Here is a 26,019-nt window from a genome sequence, read left to right as displayed (position 1 = left end):
ATACCGCCTGTGCCTTTGTAAAAATTTCGGCAGAATTTATCTCTGGCTTCAGCCAGCTTTCTGTACCTATAACGATTTCAGCTTCGGTGCTTTCTATCAGCGCTTGAAGTTCCGGTACTTTACCAATGCAGCTTCGACAGTTTACAATTACAATACCGATTGCTGCTTGGTCCCCCCCATGTCCTGACTTTGCCCCGCACCCTTTGAGGCTGTTGCCCTTTCTGTACTTGCCCGAGGCCATCTAACCTAAAAAACCGCCCAGTCCACGCCACACAACCCCTGCTACCCGTGTAGCCTCTTGCTGCGTGTAGTGGACTCCTGATCGATCCAGCGGAACCCGAAACCCCACCACCCTATGGCGCAAGTCGAGGAATCTGCAGCCCACACGGTCGCAGAACCGTCGCAGTCTCTGATTCAGACCCTCCACTCGGCTCTGTACCAAAGGTACGCAGTCAGTCCTGTCGACAATGCTGCAGATGGTGAGCTCTGCTTTCATCCCGCTTGCGAGACTGGCAGTCTTCACCAAATCAGATAGCCGCCGGAAACCAGAGAGGATTTCCTTCGATCCATAGCGACACACATCATTGGTGCCGACATGAGCGACCACCTGCAGATGGGTGCACACTGTACCCTTCATGGCATCCGGAAGGACCCTTTCCACATCTGGAATGACTCCCCCCGGTATGCACACGGAGTACACATTGGTTTTCTTCCCCTCCCTTGCTGCCATATCGCTAAGGGGCCCCATTACTCGCCTGACGTTGGAGCTCCCAACTACCAGTAAGCCCACCCTCTGCGACCGCCCGGATCTTGCAAACTGAGAGGCAACCTCTGGAACAGGACAAGCAGCCATGTCCGGCCGAAGAACAGTATCAGCCTGAGACAGCGCCTGAAACCGGTTCGTCAGACAAACTGGAGAGGCCTTCCGTTCAGCCCTCCGGAATGTCTTTCGCCCCCTGTCACACCTCGAGACGACCTCCCACTCTACCACAGGTGAGGGATCAGCCTCAATATGGGCAGTATCCCGGGCAGCCACAGTCGTAGCCCGATCGGGGGATGCGTGGGACGAGCTGGCCGTCCCCGACAAACCCCCATCCGGATCCCCACAGTGATGCCCATTGGCAACAGCCTCAAGCTGTGTGATCGAAGCCAACACTGCCTGAAGCTGGGAGCGAAGGGATGCCAACTCAGCCTGCATCCGAACACAGCAGTTGCAGTCCCTATCCATGCTAAAAACTGTAGTGCGAAGAACGTCTGAACTAATGTACAGAGAGCACAAACAAATCGACACAAAATTTAAACGGTTATTAAAATACAAGATTGCCTAGTATATGCAGTAATGCTGCTACTTGCGCACTGCTGACACACTCTCGCCGGCGGAAGGAGACTACGCGATTTTAAACTATTCAGGTACTAAAACGCGATGCTACAACTCTCAAATACTATAATACGCCCGAAATTTATGAATTAAAGAATGCAAGTACCAAAAACACGCAAAGAAATTAATTAAACTATGTAACAAATAAGTGAGCTAGGAGTATACGACTTTCTGCTGGCAGCTGCTTATCCAACGGCGGCAGAGAGCCGAAGGCAGCCAGGGAGGGAAGGACGGGAAAGGAAAACGGTTGGGGAGGGGGGTGCAGAGACTCGGGGGGGGGGGGGGGAGGAAGAAAATCCGCTATGGGCAAAGGAGGGGAGGGGAAATGGGGGGCCCTGGGGAGGGCTAGGCTACAGTTGGTAGGAAGGGTAGATGTCACAGCGAAGTTCAATGTCCGAGAGGGGGAGGTGCTGGAAACTGCCCTGATGAAGGATATGGAGGGTGTGGGGGTGGAGGCCGGCCGTTGTGGCCGAGCGGTTCTAGGCGCATCAGTCTGGAACCGCGAGACTGCTACGATCACAGGTTCGAATCCTGCCTCGGGCATGGATGTGTGTGATGTCCTTAGGTTAGTTAGGTTTAAGTAGTTCTACGTTCTAGGGGACTGATGACCTCAGATGTTAAGTCCCATAGTGCTCAGAGCCATTTGAACCATTTGGGGGTGGAGATAGGGAGGGATACAGCGATAGAGGCGCGACAACGGCCGGGGATGGAGAGGAAAGAGGAAACCAGGTGGTTTGGGGGAGCCGTGATCGTCAAGGGTGCAGTTCTAAATACTGGCACAGTGGAGGTACACTTCTTCCTGATCGGCTGCTCGTGATATTGGCGTATACAGCAAAACGTTCGCGGTATGAGCGACCTCTCTTGCCGATTTAAGGCTGGTTCCCACTAGGGCTGCCGCGTGTCAAAACCGCGTGGCAGAGGCGTGGTTGCCATGGAAACGCCGTCGGCGGCGCGGCGCGGTCTGCGTCTCGGTTTGCCCATGTCGAACCACTGCCGCTGCCGCGTGCCGCGCTCCAGGTCCGCCAATCACAGGACGCGCTGAGCGTGATGTCAGGTACGGAATCCCGGGCCACACGAACTTTCGCCGAACCGCTGGCGTGGACGCGGCGGCAGCTATGAAATACTTATCATCCGATTCCAAGGAAACTATTCGGTAGAAAAATTTGATTCTTGTGCATGTTACAGCCTGATGTCTTTTCTCGATAAAGGACCGAATTTCCTTTAGTTATTCGTCGTGGTTACTTGCTGTATCGCATTTACGTAAGCCTTTACACGAAATTTTAATGAGTGTGTAGAGGTATAAACGCACGTGTGCACTTGGGTACAGCTCATTTTAGGTAATACATTATTGCATATGAAATTTAGCCAACATATAGAAATTGTTTTTAAAGCTGAAAGCAGAACGATACGTATCACCGTTCTCGAGTTTTTCCTTGATCCAGTGTACTTTATTGGTTCAAGACGCGTTTCGCCTTTTACTTTAAGGCATCTTCGGTGGAATCTAGAACGATTTAGTTTTGTTTTGATATGTGATACTTGCAGATTATAAAACAGTTCACATCTTTTTTTACGTGACTAACTGATTACTTAAAGTGAATCGAGTCTTTGGAGGACATCTGCGTTTCCCCTCGCCTGGTCATATGCTGTAGGTTGAACTAAAACTTAGATCATAGAACATAAGCACATTTTCATGTTCGCTCTTTTTTCTTCTGTCACTAGCTGTAGACATTTTACCGAAAACTCTGATTTGAAGTCGTAACTACAGTGTGTCCACCTCATGTCCCTTCCTGTTTGATTTGTTTGTGTACATGTTGCCAACCTAAAGAATTATATGCTGAAAACTAATGTTTGTTTATTTCTGTTCTCTTTATATCTGTATGTGTTGTGGCAGGCCAGTGAAAGTTACAGAAAGGTGACAGTGAATGCAGTAGTTGTCAGACAGTGGTTGAAAGGTACGGTGTTCAGCTGATTTCAGTTTTGGTTTAAATGTTTTGTGGGGGAGTGCATGGAAGAGTAAATTCACTGCTTACATTAATAGACAAAATAGTAGAACAGCATTTCAGCAGATGATTATTATCAAAAAATGGTTCAAATGGCTCTGAGCACTATGGGACTCAACTGCTGTAGTCATAAGTCCCCTAGAACTTAGAACTACTTAAACCTAACTAACCTAAGGACAGCACACAACACCCAGCCATCACGAGGCAGAGAAAATCCCTGACCCCGCCGGGAATCGAACCCGGGAACCCGGGCGTGGGAAGCGAGAACGCTACCGCACGACCACGAGATGCGGGCTGATTATTATCAGAATACTATCACCCAACCCCTTTGTCCTCACTCTTTGACGCCTCATAATATGTCCTCTCAACAAAACCCTCTTGTAGTCAAAGTGGTGCCGTAATTTCCTCTTCATCCTCTTATTAATTCTGTACTTCTTCTTTAGTTACACGACCCTCGTATGTAATCTTCAGCATTTTTATTATCACCACGTTTCGAAAGCGTCCACTGTCTTCTTGACAGAACTGTTCGTCGTTCACGTTTCACTTGCATAAAAGGCTGCACTCCACACAAATACCTTTCTAAAATAGTACCCAACCATTATAATTTATATTCGATGTGAGCAAATTTTCTTTTTCAGAACGCTTTTCTTGCTATTGACAGTCTTCATTTTATATCCTCTCTACTTCTGCCTTCTCAGTTACTGCTTCCCTTTCAAGTCACTGAAGTCTTAGAAATGCAGTTTGGTTTCTGTACAAGTTGTAGATAATCTTGTGTCCCTGTGTTCTATCGATGACATCTCCAGAGCGTCAAAGAATGTTTTAATTAAGATTGTCAAAACCTTTCTCTAAACATGCAAATGCTATAAACACGGTTTCGCAGTTCTTCAGTCTGTCTACTTAGCTAAGTGGTAGGATCAGTATTGCCTTGCGTGTTCAGACATTTCACAGGAATCTAACATTGTGCTTATGTTAATTTGTATAACCCCTCCCGCTCTCCTCTCTACATATTCCTTCCAATTTCTAGCCTTCTCTTATTTGCTTATTTCTGGCTTGCCAAATGAGTTCTTGACAGTTGCTTCTCTTTTGAGCAAAGTTTTCTTTCTGATTTCTCATTTTCAGTCTCCTATGTTTTCCAAGTGCAAAATCGCGTTGCGATTTTGGACTTTCTGTCAACGTCATGTTCAGACATTTCTGTTTCCCGTGGCCTACTTTATTTGCTGCAATTTTATATCTTTTTCCTCTTGTCAAATTTAATATATCTCGTTTTATCAAACGATTTCTACTGTACCTTTTTCCTGTTCACATACTCTGCTGCATTCACCACTTCTTCTCTCAAAGATATCCATTCGTATTCTAGCGGATTCCATCCTCTGTTTCAGTCAGTCGTTGCATTATGGTAACTTTAAGGTTATCGAAAAACTGTGGGTCTTATTAAAGTTCCATCTCCTTAATTTGCTACCGTTTACTGTCTCGTTAGTTGTAAACTGCAGCTCGCAACCAATAAATTATTGTAGGTTTGCGTCTGCACTGGGAAATGTCTTATAATTTAAAATCTGATTTCGAAAACTCTGTTCCAAGTATATATTATTCTTTCGTGATTCTTAAGCAAGGTGCTGGCAATGATTACGTTATGCTCTGTGGGAAATTCTATCAGGTGGCTTCCACTTTCATCCCTTACTGTTTTCGTGTACTTGCTACTGTTTCACATTTTAAATTTTTGTCTCGCTTAACTATCTGAATAATCTCTAATGTGTTAGGAGATAGTTAGCAATCATGAACGGTAGTCATGAAATCTGTTTATGGTGAAATGAGAAAACATGAATAATGAAATATGTGAAAGAGTACATTGTACAGAAAATGAAAAATTGGTATGTCTTCTCCCAACTTGGTCTTTCCTTTATGTAGGTGTAGGAAACAGTTAATCAAACGCACCGGGCGTTTCAGTGGGTCCCGCCTCGTACCTCAGTGGCTGTCCGTCATTGGCCACCGCTAGCGTCTGCCGCTTCCAGATGGGAACGCCAATTCCGCGAGCCACCGCGTCAAAGCGGAAAACGCTTGCCGCTGCCGTTGCCGCACGCCGCGCTGTAGTGGGAACCGGCCTTTACACGTCCGATGAACGTGAACGCCCTCTGCGGGTCGCGCTGCAAATGAAGTCGGAACGTCGCGTAGTCGCAGGGGCTGAGCTGGCAACCAATCCGACGGTGGTGTGTTGCGGTGTGGCGTCGGCGCTTGACGGCTTTTGCGACACGCCAAAAACTGTGGAGGAAAACAGAGGTTGGAATACGTCCAGCAAATAACTGAATACGAAGGCTGCAAGGTGGAAAGGTTGGCACAAGAGCGGTTAATAGTCCAAAATGAAAATCGCTGTTGGTTTCTCACATAAAGAAATGTGGCCTCGCAGGTAGACAGAGAATATGGAATAAATTTTACGCATGCTACATGAATTGTACAGATTGGCGTGTGCTGAAGAGGGGAGATTAAATTGGTATATCACATGAATTACAGTCGTTTTCTCAGTAATTAGGAACCATGTACTTAGGTTTTAAAGTTGTAAAGTGCGTTTGGTATACCCTGCACGTAACGAGGAGTGCCGGCACTTGGAGACCGTACCTCGTGCGAGACCACCCTCCGCCTGCCTGCTTCTCGCGAGGGTGCGCCCAGGCTCCCCCCTTGTACAAACTGGGCCAGCTGCCTGCAGCACTTTGAGGGCTTATTGGAAATTCCTGCTCTTTCCACGTCGCTGGAATCCCGATATTAAGACGTGCTTTGTTTATCAACGCGGCCGTACTATTCGGCGCACGCGGAGGTGCCTCCGGTGCCCCCAAGCGTCCTGCAAGTACTTCCGGTCCGGGGCACAGCCAACAGTCGCCGCTAGCAACTCATCTGCGAAAGCTTGTCTCTTGTTCTCGAACCTCCTGCAGCTGTTTGCTAGTTCCGCTTCCCCTGAGCCTCCCGAACACACATTACGAAACATTACTGGTAACTTGACTTATTGCCTCTTTTACCCAGAAGCTGCCTGAAGCGCGCGGTTTAAGCCGCAGGACAGGACAGGCAGTTTAAATTGTGGAAAGGGACCAAAATAAGGGGCTGTCAGTTACACTCGAGCATACAACGTTATTTACTTGATCATACATTAAAAAATCCAATTTTTTAAAAAACGAAACAGCTTTCATCTTTGGAACTTGGTCACGGGCTGAATGCGCCGTACAATCTAATGCCATAAGGGCAAGACAACTTTAATTTAAAAACGGCTGAAAGCCAATAACTTGAAACGCAAGCATAATCAGAAGTTTAAGAGGCAAGCCTTGTCTCGCAAAAGTTCTTTAGTGAGGCTGAATGCCCAAAGAATCCGACACTTTAAGAGCAAACAACTTAAATTCAAAATCGGCTGAAGGCCCAACACTTAAAACTCCGTAATATTAAATTTTTTAAATTACCAAAGACATTACATGAAACAGTTCTTTAAATTAGCCTCAAGAGCAAAGCAACTCAAACTCATAATCGGCTGAAGGCCGAACACTTAAAATTCAACAACGTTAAAATTTTAAAATGCCAAAGGTCTTATGTGAAACAGTTCTTTAAATTAGGCTGAAGGCCTAAAGAATCTTACACCTTAAGGGCAAAACAACCTTAATTTAAAAATCGGATAGAAGCCATACAAACGCAAACAACACGAACAAAAAGCAGTATACCCAAGGGCGCTCAGATGTTCGAGGGTCGGCCCTGAAATCAAACACTAACGCTCGCTTAGGTGAGACAGGCAGTCGGCCCAACCATTTTCAATCCTCTAAGAACCCAACCGACAGGCAGTCAACAGACCAATGATCAAGATCAGTTCCGCTCCACAGTTGCACCAAAACTCAAACGATGCTAACAGCGGAGACTGGAACAACAATAAGAACGGATCACAGACAACCCATAAGCGGTGGACGACCAAAATACACGTAGTCTAATCAGACGACCGACCAAACGGCCAAGCAAGGTCGTTGCCACTCAAACGTCTGTGGCGGCAATCGTCGGGTGAGTGATGGCTATCCTGTCCTTCCTCGCTATTCACGCCAACCGACCAATTCAGAGCCAGTACGCCGACAACCTTTAAATAACTTGTCAGTCAAAACCATATAAACTACACACAGTTTCACGAACACTTGCACGAAGAACTAGACAATGCCAACGGCAGTGACTGAGCAAAACAAGGACGAACCACGAGTTGAGACACACACTGCCAACCCACAAGCGATCGCCAGGCAAATACACGTCGTCCGTAAGAAGAGCACCCGACGATCAACCAAGACCGTCCCCATCCATGTGTGCCGGCAACGGTCGGGCGAGTCATGGCTGTCCGAACCTCGCTGCCGCTCCAATCCGACCGCACTTCTGCCGCGTCCCAACTGTCCGAACTCCACTGCTGGCGCGTTCCAACTGACTTCATTGCCCGGCGCGTTCCAACTCCTTGGACGACACACGACGACCAGGAAGTAATAGCAGTCCAGCAAAGATAATACGGCAGGGCCTATATCGATAAGCGCTGCTGCTGCCGCTTCCGAGCAGGCAAGGCAGCATCTGAGTGACATCAGTAGCTGAAAATTAACACAACGAGGCGGTAGTACACTAAAAACAGGGTGCTAAATAAGAGATGGCACGAACACGGGCCACGCACGGCTCATGGTGATTGTAGACAATCATACGGGACCTTTGTTTTCTTTATATACTGACTCATCACCAAAAAATAGCTGATGTAGGGTAAAGAAATTTCGAGAATATTTGTGTCTAGGTAACACATGTAGCTGATGTGCAAGATCACAGATTAAAGTAAGTGCGAGACAAGACATTGCAAATGTGAAATGCCGCTACATTAATAATCAGTGTGAATGATGAATGCAAGCACGCAAACGAGCATGCATTGTGTTGTAAAGGTGCCGGACGCCAGTTTGTGGTATGGAGTTGCATGCCTGTTACAACTGGTCGGTCAATACAGCGACGGTTAATGCTGTTTGTGGATGACGCTCAAGTTGCCTCCTGATGATGTCCCATATGTGCTCAATAGGAGACAGATGTGGTGATCGAGCAAGTGAAGGCAAGTTGTTGACGCTCTGTTGAACATGTTGGGTTTCAACAGCGGTATGAGTGCGAGCGTAAACCTGTTGAAAAACACCCTGTGTAATGCTGCTCGTGAATGGCACCACCACAACAGATCGGATCACCAGATTGACGTACAAATTTGAAGTCAGGGCGCTGTCATACGAAATCGCACCCCTCACCATAACTCGAGGTGTATCTCCAGTGTATCTAGCATCCATAGTGATTGGTTGTAGCCCGTCAGCTGGCCTTCTTATAACCACCACACGGCCATCACTGGAACCGAGGCAAAACCAGCTTTCAGTAGAAAACACAACAGATCTCCACTTTACCCTCCAATGAGCTCTCGCTTGAAACAAATGACTGTGGTTTGAGGTAAGCGGAATGCACGCTACAGAGATGTCTCGGAGCTGTCCTTGAAGTAACAGATTTGTAACGCTTCGTTGTGTCGCTGTGGTCTCAACTGTTGCTCAAATTGCTACTGCAGATGCAGTACAATGCGTCAGAGCCGTACGGCGAACACGATGGTCTTCCCTCACGTTAGTGCCACGTGGCCGTTCAGAGGCCTATGTTGCGATCGTACACTCCCGTGACCACCACAGCCATCACTCATGTACAGTGGTTATATTCCTGTCGAGTCTTTCTCCAACACCGCAGAAGGAACATCCAGCTGTGGTTATATTCCTGCCAAGTCTTTCTCCAACATCGCAGAAGGAACATGCAGCTCCTAGTAGTCCTATTACACGACCTCGTTCAAACTCGGTCAGCCGGCCGCTGTGACAAGCGATTCTAGGCGCTCCAGTCCGGAACCGCTCTGCTGCTACAGTCGCAGGTTCGAATCCTGCCTCGGGCATGGACGTGTGTGATGTCCTTAGGTTAGTTAGGTTTAAGTAGTTCTAAGTCTAGGGGACTGATGATCTCAGATGTTAAGTCTCATAGTGTTCAGAGCCATTTGAACCATTTTGATTTGAAACTCAGTGAAGTGTTGATAATGGCGTCCTTCTCACCTTCTTGGATAACAACTCACCACGTCCAGTCTCAAAGGTAACCAACGCGCACGACCCTTACATCGTCTAATTAAAGCATATCTATCTACAACCTGTAGTGGGCCTACTAGAGCCACTCTTATGCGATGGATGCGAATCTGAATAGACATCTTTGAGATGTAGAAACGCGCATACCTACTTTCGTTTATGTCGCACAAATTGGAGGACCTGACAGAAGAATCAAAATACATCTGCTTTGGAGTAGAAACTTCCGGTACTGGAAGTACTCATGAGCTAGTGAAAGTTTTGGAATGTTAGGAATAACTATGAATGTAAATGTGTCCTAAATTCGGCAAACATAATGTACTGTTTTCTCAGTAATGTTGTGTACTGCAGAAGGTGTTTAAAAATGGCAACCACCACATTCAATACAGGCATAACATCTTCGTAGATCGTACTGACCTGATCAGATGTATCAAGTATTCTTCGTCGGGAACTCCTGTCACGTACAAGCTGCTAGGTGGCTAAGCAAAATAGAGCTCACCTCAGATCCAATGCCTGTGATATATGGCTCTCCGTGTAGTCGTATCCACATCTGACGGGACATATTAAGTGGCACATCATCTAAGACTACCTGAAAAACTTGTCTGACGACGATCTCTCTCACTCCATTAAAATGTGACAGCTGGAGATTTAGCTCGTTTATGTGATAGCCGATAATATCGGCCCATACATCACTGCAGACCGCTGTTGGTGGTGGTGCTCGAATGGGGCTAGAGGAGTGTCCCACGCACAGACGTCGGTGTTACAATTAAAGAATCCACCTCTAGTGAACTGTTCATCAGTGAACAACACATTGCTTAGAAAACTGGACTTATTCTCAAAACGGTGAAGAATCTATGTTACAAACCCGAGCTCTGTGTCGGAAATCATCCACATATGAAATAGCTGGTGGTGGTAGAGAACAATAGATTGTCATGCAAGACACGTCACACGATAATTTCTGACATATCCATGGTATGAGCGAAAAGCTTGTCGAAAGCTGTTCTTCCACACATATATTAACTCCTCTTCCATTTCGACTCTTCGAGTACTCCGTGGGCGGCCCTCATGGTGCACTGAACGATGACATCTGTCTCTTGGAGTCGGTGGTGTAAGTTAGGAAACGTTCGAGGCTGCACTGATGTCTGTTTCGATACTGAGTGCAGTACACACATAGAGCTTCATGCGCATTGTCAGTGGTACAGCCATACCTGAAAAGCACGTCTCGCAGCTCTGCGAACGTCTACTGTTCTTGTCGCAAAATACTGTGCGTATCACAATCACTGCAGTTACCTTCGGCAATACCGCAATGCACACCACCAGTTGACAGCAGTACTGCAATTCAAAACAACTCACTTGTATCAGAGTGCACGTTTGAAAAGCATATGTGCATACACAGTAACTGATACACAAGAACGTAATGATGTGACAGCAGAAGGAACGCTCTTGAATGACAAGCAGCTGCACGTAAACAGAAAGAGTACACTGTTGTTGTTGTGTTCTTCAGTCCAGAGAGTGGTTTGATGTAGCTCTCCATGCTACTCTATCCTGTGCTAGCTTCTTCATCTCCCAGTACCTACTACAACCTACATCCTTCTGAATCTCATTAGTGTATTCATCTCTTGGTCTCCTTCTACGATTTTATCTTCCACGCTGCCCTCCAATACTAAATTGGTGATCCCTTGATGCCTCAGAATATGAGCCACCAACAGAACCTCTTCTGCTAGTCAAGTTGTGCCACCAATTTCTCTTCACCCCAATTTTATTCAGTACACCCTCATTAGTTATGTGGTCTATCCATCTAATCTTCAGCATTCTTCTGTAGCACCACATTTCGGAAGCTTCTATTCTCGTCTTGTCTGAACTATTTATCGTCCTTGTTTCACTTCCATACATGGCTACACTCCACACAAGTACTTTCAGAAACGACTTCCTGACATTTAAATCTATATCGATGTTAACAAATTTCTCTTCATTAGAAACGCTTTCCTTGCCATTTCCAATTTACATTTTATATCCTCTGCACTTCGACCATCAACAGTTATTTTGCTTCCCAAATAGCAAAACTCCTTTACCACTTTAAGTGTCTCATTTCCTAATCTAATTCCCTCAGCAGCACCCGATTTATTTCGAATACATTCCACTATCTTCCTTTTGTTTTTGTTGCTGTTCATCTTATATCCTCCTTTCAAGACACTGTCCATTCCGTTCAACTGCTCTTGCAGATCCTTTGCTGTCTCTGACAGAATTACGATATCATCGGCGAACCTCAAAGTTTTTATTTCTTCTCCATGGATTTTAATTGCTACTCCGAAGTTTTGTTTTGTTTCCTTTACTGCTTGCTCAATATACAGATTGAATAATATCGGGGATAGGGTACAACCTTGACTCACTCCCTTCCCAACCACAGTACATTATCTTTGGCGTGGGATTAGCCGAGCGGTCTAAGGCGCTGCAGTCGTGGACTGTGCGGCTGGTCCCGGCGGAGATTCGAGTCCTCCCTCGGGCATGGGTGTGTGTGTGTTTGTCCTTAGGATAATTTAGGTTAAGTAATGTGTAAGCATAGGGACTGATGACCTTGGCAGGTAAGTCCCATAAGATTTCACACACATTTGAACATTTTTGAACATTATCTTTGCTGAAATTATGGCGCGTGTCCATTCATTGACCTTGTTGTTCCTGACATTCCGAAGCTTTCAGTGACACAGGTTCCTATTCTTAAGTTGTCGTAATTGACGTCCCCATCGGGTCCTTCAGTTTATGCCCAATTGTTTGAATCAGCCTGTATGCAGTGCAAGTCATTGAAGGAATAATGGCCCTTTCATTTCGTGAATGATTCGAGATATCGGAACGAAGTTTGCTGTAAATGAAAGTATGCAGAGGAAGTAATGTTTACATCTTTATGACTATCAACGACTGTAGATATTGAAAAAGTATAGATTTTTTAATGTGACGGTGTACTATCCGCCATTTCAGAAACGTCTCTGCCTGTAGATGACAGAGAAGGCTTTATGGATGGTGTTATCTGCAGCCAAGGAGCAGGTCTTGCCCGTCAGCTGGTGCAGGAGTCTCTGAGAGACTGCCTGGGGACAAGGAGACAAAGAGACTAGCTGCCAGTCTAGGTCCGTGAGCAGCTAGTTTTTATACTACAGTCACGGAGATGCGACCGCTGATAGACGAGAGCAGTACCGAGCTACGGGCAACATGTGCAGGCTGTCTGTCTCTTTCCCTTTCTCGCTGCCGTGTTCGGGGTACGGCGCCCTGGTGGATGTTACGCCTGTCACGTGCCGTTAAGTAAGGATGTGGAAGTGACAGGGTTATGTTAGCGTGGTTTTCAGGTGTGTTTGCAAGAGGACAAACAGCCGCCACGCTAGTGGTCCACGGAGGTGAAGTTGTTGCCAGTTTTCTGTGCTTCAGTGTGCGTTCTGTTCTGGTAGAGGGTACTGGATCCGTTTCCTCTTTAGTGCTGTGTGATAGTATAGCAATGACACGGGCACATAAAGTGTGTTTCATCAGTGTTTCAGCGACATTGTCGTTGATCAGTATTTGAGTGACGTAGTTTGTCAGACATTGTGCTTGATCAGTGTAGGAGCGATGTGGTTTTAAGCTGTCATTGTGGTTTATTATGCAGATGTTATTTTTAGTTGCTTCTTCTGTCATGTTTGTGACTTTTATTGGTTTGGTTTAATGTTGCTTGCTAGCATGATCTCATGTTTTGTTAAACTGTGTACGTTAACTATTGACCACTAGTATAAGTGAGGGACGTCTTTGGATGCTAAGATTCTTCCATGTTTGTCTCCTGTTAAAAATTAGTATTCAGTTTGGCATATGTTCTGTCTTCAACTGATGTAAAGGAATGTGATGTTTGACTGAAACGTTAACTTATGAAGGTTGTCTCCATTTCAGTACTGGTAGCTCCGAGATTTTATAACATATAGTGGGATACATCTGAGAGCTATTGATGTATGGTTGCCACAGTTTAATTGTGTTGAATTTAGTGCACTAGCTGCACTAAGGTTACGTGAAGGGTTCAATATACGTGAATTCAGCTGATATACGAGGCGCGTTTTTTAAGTAAGTAGCGTTTTGAAATTAAAAAAGACGTGGTAAGTTATCTCAATAATTCTATTTTTACATGAAAGCCTATACCTTAATCTACGCACTGACGCCATTACAGTCTGATTCTTCCTTGTGTACGTTGTGTACTGAGTGTTTAAGATGCCTCCGATAATCGTGAGTCCCGCCGACTGTGAAGTACGGGCTGTTATAAGATTTCTTAGTGCTAAAGGCCTAAAAGCGAATGATATTCATCGTGAGATCTGTGCAGTTTACGGACAAAACATTATGAGTGATGGAATGGTAAGAAAGTGGGTGAGAGTATTTAAAGATGGCCGCACAAATGTGCATGATGAACAACGGAGTGGGCGTCCTTCGGTCGGTTATGAAAGTTTGGTGCAGAAAGTGGACAATAAGTTGAGAGAAAACAGACGCTTTACGATTTCTTCCTTGCGGGATGACTTTCCTAATATTTCTCGTAGCGTTTTGTATGGCATTGTCACCGAGCACTTGAATTACCGAAAATTGTGCGCACATTGGGTATCGAAAATGTTGTAGGATGTGCACGAAACCAAATGTTTAGACAGTGCATTGACTTTCCTTGACCGGTACCACAACGACGGTGATGGTTTCTTAAGCCAAATTGTTACAGGCGATGAAACATGGGTGGCCTACGTTACACCAGAATCAAACCAACAGTCCACGGAAGTTGGGCAAGGGCATCGTTTTGCTGCAACACGATGCCCGTCCGCATGTGGCGAATCAGACCAAAGATCTCATCACATCTTTTCAATGTGAAACTCTAGATCATCCTCCGTACAGCCCCGATCTTGCGCCCAGTGACTGCCATCCGTTCCTGTACTTGAAGAAACTCCTTGGTGCTCAGCGTCTTCAAGACGATGAAGAAGTCAAAACAGTGGTGATGCAGTGGTTAACAAGTCAGACGGCAGACCTCTATGAGAAGGGTACTCAAAAACTGGTACAACGTTATGACAATTGCCTCAATATTGACGGAAATTATGTAGAAAAGTAGATTAAGGTAGAGGCTTTCATGTAAAAATAATATTATGGAGATATCTTAGCACGTCTTTTTTTAATTTCAAAACGGTACTTACTTAAAAAAAAAAAAAACACGCCTCGTATGTCTGTTAAGTATATTTTTAGAGCTATGGGTACAAGGATGGTTTAAAACAAATTGAAAACTAACTTGTAAATATGTTTAGTGATTCCCAAGGATAAAGCTTTGTTTTTGCTATTGACAAATGAGATTAAACGCAGATGGCTATTGAACTGAGTTTGATCGACGATTGTGCAAATGCTCTTACCATGAGGAGAACTGTATCTTTATCAACAAATGAAGACTTGAATTATGTTCAAAGGAACCACCAGCACGCTCCACTCCACTCCCTACGCGCGCTGTCGCTACCTGCAGAACTTTCTAAAAGTATTCGAGAGCACTTGAAACTACGACTACAATGGTATAACAGTCGTTAATGCTCCGTAGATACATCCGAAAGAAGTGCTAATACAGAAAATCAAGGAGACCCGAATAGTTTATCGCGATGTGAATACCGCCAAGTGGGCCTGTTATCCCAATCAAATAAATAAAAAATAAGCAAAAAGTAAATAAGGAACTACATGAAGAAATGACTTTTTTGCGAAGGAAAATTATTTTCTTTCTAATATATCCGCCGTCCGCGGATACGAAAATCTCAGAGTGTGAGTTATAGCGTTTTTATTTAAACTAAAGTCTTTCTTCAAATTTATAAAACAATATTCGTGAGGTAGGACTGATCCTCCAAGCCTACCAATAACTAAATCAGAGATTCTTACAAACATAAACTGTCTGTAGTAGCCACACAACTTCACCAAACCAAGCCCCGGGCGTCTCGTGAAGAGCGGCGCGGAGTCCACATTGCCGTCACCTTAATCCGAGGACGAGTCGAGGCCCTGCTAGGATGGCTCCGGTCCGCTGACGGCGATGGACGATGACGCGGCGGCTACGATGACACCAGTGGGCTCGCTCGGCGTGAACTGCCTCTCCAGGCTCCTGCGCCAGCCCAAATACTGCTTGGCGCATGGATATGGCTGGCTCTATTTGCAGTCACGTGTCGAGCGGAAGGAAAGAGGTCCGCGGCTGTAGCGACCTCTTGCGGCGCCGTGGACGCCTTCTGGTGGTCTCTGGGAAGTGTCTGTGTTTGGGGGACGACCGGCCAGGCTGACCCCTACTCGGTGCGGGGCCCGCTGTACCGGTCTGCTTCGCGGGAAGCGAGAGTTGCAGGCGCTTAGTTTGAACACAGTATTTTCATCAGCACAATGAACATATTTTTTAGTAATGAAAAAAGTAATGATCGGCAGTGTCAGTTGTTCATCCATTCTCTTCTTTCTCAATATTTGGGACCATCTGAGTTGTACCTACTTACACTGAAAATTTGTTGCTGTCTGCTAGGTCCAAGTAATAGCAGATGGATGTTTTTCGAAGTGCTAGAATGACACTTCGAGCACTGATTCAACTTACTGCAGAAACGGGGGCCACCGCTTTTCACTGCTGAGTATTAGAAATTTATGCCTTTCCTTGGTATTACAGCATATTTTAGCTGTAAGAATTTGGTGACGAAACAGGTTCCGCGCATATTTTCCCCACGAGATGCTGCTTCGCTTCGCTTTTTTTCCGAGCGAGTCACAGTTGTCTGGTATGAGGCGAGAGTTGTCACATTGACGGCGTCATTTTCCAGACTTGTTAAATAAGAAGGATTCCCAGATGTGCCACTCTGAAAGAGTAGCGACGGACGGGCACTAAAATTTGATCTCGTCCCCGCGCCTGCCTGCGGTTAGTACTTTTTTAGCGTCCCGCTCACGAGTTATTGCCGCTAATAAAGGCGGGATTTTATCGTTCCCTGGGGCCGCACCGCGCCGAGACGGTCGGCAGACGTGCCAGTATCGGAGGCAGCGCCAGGTGGCCGCACTCATCCCTGCGTTTCCCTGCTCTTCGGTTCTGGAATATTCAGGAAAGGTGCTGCTGTCGGTCAGCTCCATTCAAGACAGCTCCATTCGTGACATGCCCTAAAGAGCAGACACCATTTTGATCCTGCAGCCACTATTGAAACCTTCCCGTCTCCTCTATATCTCATTTGTTTTACGCAACCTTCCCTTCTACAATAACCTATGAAACCTTTCCTTAGGATTTCTATCTCTTGCTTAATAATAACAAATGAAATCATCCCTTTGAAATTTATTCTCTTTCTCAATCTTCGCATACAAATTTAATTGCTGCTTATTAAAAGTGATTTTCTGATTATTTCGACGAAACACAGAATGCGTCGTCGTCGTGGCCCTCATTCGTTACGTGCAATAACCCAAAACTGTTCCTTACCTTTTTTACTGTTACTGGATCGCCATCTGCCTGCTACATCGAACTGCGACATGAATATACTTCCTCTGTTTTACTATACTCTATTAGCTGCTGGTAGGCTTTCATAATAAGTGGCTGTGTTTATCACCAAAGCTGATGTTATTCTTTAATAGCAAAGCTGACGTTATTATTTAATTAATTTGACTGAAGTTACGTAATTCATAGTTAAACTTTTTCTTGACAACAATAAAATTTTGCAAAGTTTTACGTTGATGGTTCTTGGGATGGATTATAATTAGAAATGCTATATTGCTGGCAAAAGTTAATTATATTCTGAATGAGATGATTTTACAAACGTTCAAATGGGATTTACTTTTTACAATAATCTTACAACAAGCATTGCGCAAACATACCTTCAGTAGTCTCGAGTTTCGCAAAGCAAATAATTCAATAATATATATAATTTAATTCCAGGAAGAAAGGCCGAAAATGACGAAAAGGGGGTGGAACGTTCGATAATAAGACTAACTTGGAAACTGGTACATATTCATGTAAAAGCAGTTCATTGACGCTCGTTGAGCAACAGAGCCACACTTTCAGCTGAGAGCTAACAGAAACTGCTGTAACTCTGTCCAGAATGTGAAATAAGCCAACCCCACCATACTCCTGTGGAGGGAAAGGGAGGCAAATTGAACTTCCGTGTGATACGCTGCGTCGGATCTTCGCTTATTTTTCGGTGCGTCGTCGGATCTAATAGGTCTCGGATCTCGGAGAGCACTCGCTGAGTGAGACTGACCAAGTAATAAAATATACCGACACGGAAGCACTATCACGCCCACTTGTTCCGAGAAGCTGTAGAAATGCACAAACACGGGAATAGCTTCAACAAGAAAGAAGAAAGCCTTAAGGTAAACGGATCCTGGCTTCCCGTACTGCAGAGAACGACCGTCGCAGGCAGCAAGAGGAGAATCGCACCGGAAATGACCGCGGAGAAGCCCTCGGATGTTGTCGTGCCTGGTACATATAGTCTGTGGCCGCGAGCTCGGCTCCAGTTTAACACCGGCAATGGAGGGTGAAGCTTTGACAATGCCAGCCACTCGTGCTGGCGAAACGTCAGTAAAATCATCAGATGAACATCGGCCGCAGAACCCGATACAGAAGCAAATAGGCAGTTTACTCAACGGAACATTGAACTCTGGTATAACTGAAGACAAATATCACTTCGTGGAACAGACAACCTCCAATAACAAAGTCTGCAAACTGACATGCAGTAAAGTTTTAATAGGTTATCTCACAAATCTGCATCTACCATTTTGTATTCCGAGAGGACTTCCTTGAAGTTCACTATACTGGCGTTGCAACCACTTACCGATGTCTGCTGCAGAGGATACCTCGCTGGCTTCTTGGCGTGGAGGACAGCGGTGGACTTCAGTGAACTCACTGTGCTTGCAGTGGGCTGAGTGTAGAGTGATTGGACTGATCGTGAGTTACGGTGGCGCTGGTTATATTATCACGCAGATGAATAAATCCATTTTATGTAACTCACTACCGCTCGCCGGGATGATTGCTTGCCCACTGTCCCTCCGTGTAACATAATGCCTTCGAGTAGTTTATTGGCGTCTTGAAAGGCACGGCAATCAGCGGTGCTCTCTTAAGGGTGCAGTCGCTATCAGTCTTGTCGAACGGCTGCACTTACTGATTGTGCAACGAGTGACACCACACCATACCAAGGGATGTGTTTACATGTGCCAGAGACCGTAACATCCCTACTCCTCACAGAAACAGAAGCAAAGCACTTACAGTATGGTCCAGAACTACGGCTGGGGTGAAATCAGTCCAGCGCTTAGTTGTCGTGTGATATGGTAGATTTCTGTTTCCGGTCATGGAAGCGGCGAAACCATTTTCTTCAACCCCGCAAGAAGAGAAGACACTGGCTTTTGGAACTGAGGAGGGTTCTGGGATGAGGATGGACCGAGGCATGGGTGTAGGTCAGCGGCCCACTCACGTTACTGAAATGGAAGCAAAGGGTCAGGTGGGGCACTGCCATAATGCAGAAGACGAATCAAGAGCAACAGGAACATTCCATTGGCACAGTGCATACTTGAACTGAAGGTCGAGCCACTTGAGCTTGGGACATCTACCCAGCGGCAGCGTGGGACCCAGAAAAGAGAACCTGTAAGGCGAGCAGAACGGAAGAGTGATGCCCACTCAAAGAACATCTTCAGAATGGTCCAGTATGGGGGCTGGCTGCACGTGGACCAAGCTGTCCTCACATCACAAAGCGATTTTCAGCATCGAGTGAGGAAGACCATCCACCACATAGATTCTCCAGAGCTGCTGGATGATGAGGGAAGGGGCATCCATGAGTTGTCCTGGAGCTTGGTGTACGGATACCCAGCGAAATCATCCATAATGACCATATCAAACGAGGCCCCTGGAGTGGAAGTGTAGCCAAGACCCTGGTTTGAGAAGCACCAGCAATCCAGCGGAGGAAGGAGATGATGGTGCACCACCATCGGCCGCATTTGAGATCTTTATGGGGGCACTTGGATACTGAACACAAAAAAGGATCAAGACTAAAATTACTAGCTGCTATGCTTGAGCACATGGCGAGATAAAGCGGCAGCATGCTGACTGAACAATGCTATACATGAACATGACAACTACCGAGAAACAGCACTTCGTGGTTACTACAGTTTTTGAGAGTACCTGAAGAAAACAATGACGGAGAACCAAATAAAGCATAGGTATCCGCATTAATAATAGACCCAGTATCAACTTGAAATTTAAGTATGCTTCCGTCAATATCCAAACACATAAAAATAACATCATTAACATGTTCAGGAGCTGGGGTCACATTATTTCGAATACAATTGAGAGAATAACAAATAATTGTGTCATTAACCACATGGTGTGTAATAGAATTTACAGTAGAACAAACATCTTGAGCGTCTTCATCAGAACGTCGTTATTGAATATAACACATCTCATTTCTATATCAGAGTATAAGAACCAGTTGGCCAAAATCTGAGTATCGAGTAACATAAAAACACTGGATGCCCTGTAACATTGGAATGATCGGCGTGACACAGTTTTTCTAAACGCACTTCAGTTTTATGATCCGACCTATGGCGAAAGAAGCGTTATAGGCGTCTGAAAGGGCAAGACAGCCTGTCGTGCTGGATGAAGGATAAGATTTGATGGATGACAACAGATTATATGAGGGCGGCGAGTCCTGGTCTTCTAGCGTAGCCTGGGGTCGTGGTGCTGAGTGACCGACAATGAACAAGGGTCCTGGCTCTGAGGCGTAGCCCGATATCTAGGTGGCGGACGACCCGCAGGAGGAAGGGCAAACGGATGATGCGTTATGGCCTGAGTTCTCGGTGGATGGTGCAGACGACCTGTCCGATGACCATCTGAAATAGCAGGATGCTGAAAAGACATCTGGAACAAATTGGAATCGTCTCACTGAAATGACTGTGCAGAGCTTTGAGCTTGTTCACAAGCAAATAAGCAGCACTGGCGTAGCTCGAGATCGTGACAGTGACAGACTGACACATGCAGAGGAGTCTGGGCTTCAAAGTGTCGCCCGACGCCTAGGTGGCGAACAACCAGCAAGAGAGGGCAGCCAGATCCTGAAGTGTGGCCAAAGGAATAGCCGGCTGGCGCTGGTGACCCCCTGATGATCGTTGGCAACAGCAGGATACTGAAAAGTCATCTGAAACACATTGGAATCATCATACTGAAATGCATTTGTAGCCCTTTGGGCTCGTTCAAAAGCACGCATCACTGCGGAACAGTCATTTAAAGAGTGGTTGAGCAGTCGAAGGTCTATTCAGAGCCTAAAGTCCAGCGCGCAAACAAGTAGTGAGGCGTAGCGCCGTATAACGATCCTGCCTTGGAAGCGGTTAAGTGGGAGATATGTCTCAGAGCTGGATAGTGACAGATGGTGGCGCGAGACTGGGCGCGCACGTAGTTTATGTATCAGCCGATAGAGGACAGTATTGGATAGGTTGTTGTTGTGGTCTTCAGTCCTGAGACTGGTTTGATGCAGCTCTCCATGCTACTATATCCTGTGCAAGCTTCTTCATCTCCCAGTACTTACTGCAACCTACATCCTTCTGAATCTGCTTAGTGTATTCGTATCTTGGTCTCCCTCTACGATTTTTACCCTCCACACTGCCCTCCAATGCTAAAGTTGTGATCCCTTGATGCCTCAGAACATGTCCTACCAACCGGTCCCTTCTTCTTGTCAAGCTGTGCCTCATACTCCTCATCTCTCAAATTCTATTCAATACCTACTCATTAGTTATGTGATCTACCCATCTAATCTTCGGCATTCTTCTGTAGCACCACATTTCGAAAGCTTCTATTCTCTTCTTGTCCAAATTATTTATCGCCCATGTTTCACTTCCATACATGGCTACCCTCCATACAAATACACTTCCTGACACTTAAATCTATACTCGATGTTAACAAATTTCTCCTCTTCAGAAGCGCTTTTCTTGCCATTGCCAGTCTACATTTTATATCCTCTCTACTTCGACCATCATCAGTTATTTTTCTCCCAAAATAGCAAAACTCCTTTACTACTTTAAGTATCTCATTTCCTAATCTAATTTCCTCAGCATCACCCGGCTTAATTCGTCTACATTCCATTACCCTCGTTTGCTTTTGTTGATGTTCATCTTATATCCTCCTTTCAAGACAATGTCCATTCCGATCAACTGCTCTTCCAAGTCCTTTGCTGTCTCTGACAGAATTACAATGTCATCGGCGAACCTCAAAGTTTTTATTTCTCCTCCGTGGATTTTAATACCTACTCCGAATTTTTCTGTTGTTTCCTTTACTGCTTGCTCAATATACAGATTGAATAACATCGGGGAGAGGCTACAACCCTGTCTCACTCCCTTCGCAACCACTGCTTCCCTTTCATGTCCCTCGACTCTTATAACTGCCATCTGGTTTCTGTACAAATTGTAAATAGCCTTTCGCTCCCTGTATTTTACCCCTGCCACCTTTAGAATTTGAAAGAGAGTATTCCAGTCAACATCGTCAAAAGCTTTCTCTAAGTCTACAAATGCTAGAAACGTAAATTTACCTTTCCTTATTCTTTCTTCTAAGATAAGTCGTAGGGTCAGTATTGCGTCACGTGTTCGCATATTTCTACGGAATCCAAACTGATCTTCCCCAAGGTTGGCTTATACTAGTTTTTCTATTCGTCTGTAAAGAATTCGCGTTAGTATTTTGCAGCTGTGGCTTATTAAACTGATTGTTCGGTAAATTTCACATCTGTGAACACCTGCTTTCTTTGGGATTGGAATTATTATATTCTTCTTGAAGTCTGACGGCATTTCGCCTGTCTCATACATCTTGCTCACCAGATGGTAGAGTTTTGTCAGGACTGGCTCTCCCAACGCCGTCAGTAGTTCTAATGGAATGTTGTCTACTCCCAGGGCCTTGTCTCGACTCAGGTCCTTCAGTGCTCTGTCAAACTCTTCACGCAGTATTGTATCTCCCATTTCGTCTTCATCTACATTCTCTTCCATTTCCAGAATATTGTCCTCAAGTACGTCACCCTTGTATAGACCTTCTATATACTCCTTCCACCTTTCTGCTTTCCCTTCTTTGCTTAGAACTGGGTTTCCATCTGAGCTCTTGATATTCATACAAGTGGTTCTCTTTTCTCCAAAGGTCTCTTTAATTTGGATAGGAGGACTGTGATTTTAGTTTAGATTGTGCCCACTAGAGTGCACTAAAGTAAAAGAATGTTTTTCATAAACTATTTTAGTATTTTCATAATGTGTTATTATGTCTTTTTGTGTGTGTAAAATGTTATAAATGTGTTTTAGCAGTATGAATGATGCGTGAGTGTGGTTTAAGGTTAATATGAAGATAATTGTTTAACGAGTTATGTAGTAGGATTTAGTGTGGGAACATTTCGAACAAGTGTGGATATGGACAAAGGGGATTTTTGTAGAACAGAGTTGTAAAGTAAGTTTATGTTAAAGGGAAAGTTAATTCAGGTATAATTAAGAATAGTAAATAACTTTATGCATAAACAAAACTTCAGCATATTAGATAATTACGTCGGTAAAAAGTGCAGTCGTTAGGTTTACTATTTTGCGATTGGTTATTGATAAAAAGCGCGGACTACCGCGGGAGAATGTTGTTTTGCTATTGGCTGTTGAGTAAACTGACCAATGGTAATCTTCGCGCACCTTTCTCTGCTGGTAGAGAAGACAGAGTATTCTAGGGAAGAGTGGAAGCCTAGCCATGAAACAGTTCGGACGTGTGTAGTAGTAGTTCCGATGGAAACGATAAGTTGCCCGATCTAGCAGTGTTTCATACATCAAATGTGTTGTAAAGTGACGACATAATTATTCCGATGTGTGTGTAGAAATTTCGGAATTTCTAAGTGGTTTTTGTGACGAGAAAAGACATAAATTCCGCATGGCATATTTAGCAGGTCGGTGGCTAAAAACTGTGACTGCCTTAGGTAGCCTGCCGGAGTTGCCGAGCGGTTAAAGGCGCAGTCTGGAACCGCACGACCGCTACGGTCGCAGGTTCGAATCCTGCCTCGGGCTTGGATGTGTGTGATGTCCTTAGGTTAGTTAGGTTTAAGTAGTTCTAAGTTCTAGGGGACTAATGACCACAGCAGTTGAGTCCCATAGTGCTCAGAGGCATTTGAACCATTTGCATTAGGTACCGACAGACTTAATATTTGGCGAGCATTATCAATCAAAACAATCAGTATTTTTGTAGCTATTACGTTTTCGGGAAATGCAACACAATAAACTTGCTAGGGAATTGTGAGTGACTGTGTTAAGACTAGCGCGGGCTTGGCAGTGATACTTGTTCATCTAAGTTTCAGAATATATTAATTAAGGACAAAATTTCCAACCTTTCATTTCGTGTGAAAACTTTCTCCCGAAACGTAGATTAGTGACTTTAATTGCAGCCTGGTTCACGTCGAAGTACAGTAGCTTTCACTTGGCTTTCCTACTGATGATATGCTGAGACAATGTTCACAGTAGGTGCGGGTACGTCGTAAAGGGACGGAAGGAGCCGCGCCGCCGCACGTGCTGCATCGATGCCGGGAAACACTAAAGCCGTAGTATTTTGCGTCCGCGATCGAGAGAAAGATTTTGATGGACTGAACAGTGAACGTTAGTGAGAGAATTTAGTGAACCGGTACTACCAGAAGTTTGAACGGAACCCGTTTCGAGTTGTTGGAGTTGCAAGAAAGAAGATGATACGCAACGGCTGCAGTAGCAACGGGAGCGCAGCGAAGTAGCAGATGGCATGTTAGCGGTGGCGGCGACAGCCCTAACGACGAGCGGGGGCCCGGAAACTGTTACGGTAGCCGCAGGGGATCGGACTCGAAGTTTCAACACGCCGAGGCTGCGGCATTCGACAAAAGATAAGTCAACTTTGTTACATCTGTTGTGTGTGTGTGCTGAAAGCCTGAGAAACATGGCAAGTGATAAAGATTTTGTGAATACGGTGAAGGAGGAAGAACTTTCATTCAGTGTGAGTGCTTCACACACCAGCACACCTGAACAGAGACAAGGAGTAGATTTTAAAATAAAAGGGGATGTTTTTGATGATTCTATGTTATTTACGGACAGTAGGATTGAGTCTGCTTCAAGTATGTATGTTAAAGTAACTAGTGGGGATAATACTAATTCAAAAAGTGACATTAAGCATGAACTCAGTAATGATCAGGTGTGTGATGATAGTGTTGGGAATGTTACTGAATCAAATGGATACCAAATTTGGTATAGTGCCGGTGGAACAAGGTAAACAAGAAACAGTGATGCCGAAAGTGGAACTAGAAAGTATGCTGGAAATGTTTGCCTCTTAAATGGGCTCTATACAAGGAAAACTGAAAAAATTCATAGTAAACTCGAAAAACTTGACAGTAGTTTTAATGAAAAAATTAGTAAACTTGACACTGGTTTTAATGAAAAACTTGAAAACCAGACTGCTGTTTGAAAAGAAATCTGGGAAAATGAGTTGAAGTCATTAGAAAATGAAGTAGATAACAAAATTTCTCGAGTTGAGAATACTTGCAAAAGATCTGTTAGCATTGTAAAAGGTGAATTAACAGAGGCTTTGAATAGAGTTGCTATTGGAAACAAACAAAGAGTAGATGAAATTAAAGAAGGTATACAAAAAGTACAGGTTAAAATAGCGGCTGTAGAATCTGTATGTGAAACTGACCACAAAGTGTTAGCCAGTAAAATCAGTTCTGAATCTGACAAATGTATGAATGAAGTAAAAACTGTGTCAGAACCACTGGATGAGTCTGATAAAAATGTTCTTCAGCTAACTAACCAAGTAGAAGAGGTGGAAAGTAGATTGGATGAGCATGACAGTAGACTATGCCAACTTGAAACAAACCTCAAACATCGAATTAACAGTAGTGGGTGTAGTGTTGTGGTAGAATCATCTGAAATTTCATATGTCACTAACAGACAGTTTTTACGTTTTGATCCAACAGAAAATGTGCATCCAAAAGAATTTTGAAATGACTTTGAAGGTGTGTTACCTAGTTAGTGGTCAGACAAACAAAAAATAGATTTTATTAAGTCAAAATTCTTAGGAGAGGCCAGAACTTGGGGGGTTATTGCTACTGAACGGTACGATACATTGGATAAATTTAAAGAAGCATTTTTGAAAGAATATTGGGGTAAGCAGAAACAGATGGAGTTATTAAATAGCTTTTGGGCTGGGGAAAAGGTTAATCCCAGAAGGGAAAGTGTAAAAAATTCGCGTTAAAGTGGATGACGAATTTGTCATACTTAAACAACAAAATCGAGCCAGAGCAAATTGTTATGGGTTTGGAAGGTAAACTGCCTATGCACTGGCGGAACATACTTATTGCAGCGCCGAGGGATGATGTGCATAAGTTCATTAGTCATTTGGAGAGGATTGAGAAGTTATTGCATGAGGAGGAACATGCAAATCCTAATATCAGACAACCAAATGATGCAGGACCGCGACATAATGTAAATATTAACAGAATTGGCGTCTTTCGTGGAAACGGCAGGGGTAGAGGTGCCAGGAGGTGGCACTATCCTGCAAATTATAGGCGAAGTAATGGGGAGCAGTTACATGATT

The sequence above is a fragment of the Schistocerca cancellata genome, chromosome 5 (assembly GCF_023864275.1).
Source record: "Schistocerca cancellata isolate TAMUIC-IGC-003103 chromosome 5, iqSchCanc2.1, whole genome shotgun sequence".
NCBI lineage: Eukaryota > Metazoa > Arthropoda > Insecta > Orthoptera > Acrididae > Schistocerca > Schistocerca cancellata.
The sequence above is the reverse complement of the archived record's forward strand: the minus strand, read 5'-3'. Positions refer to the sequence as shown.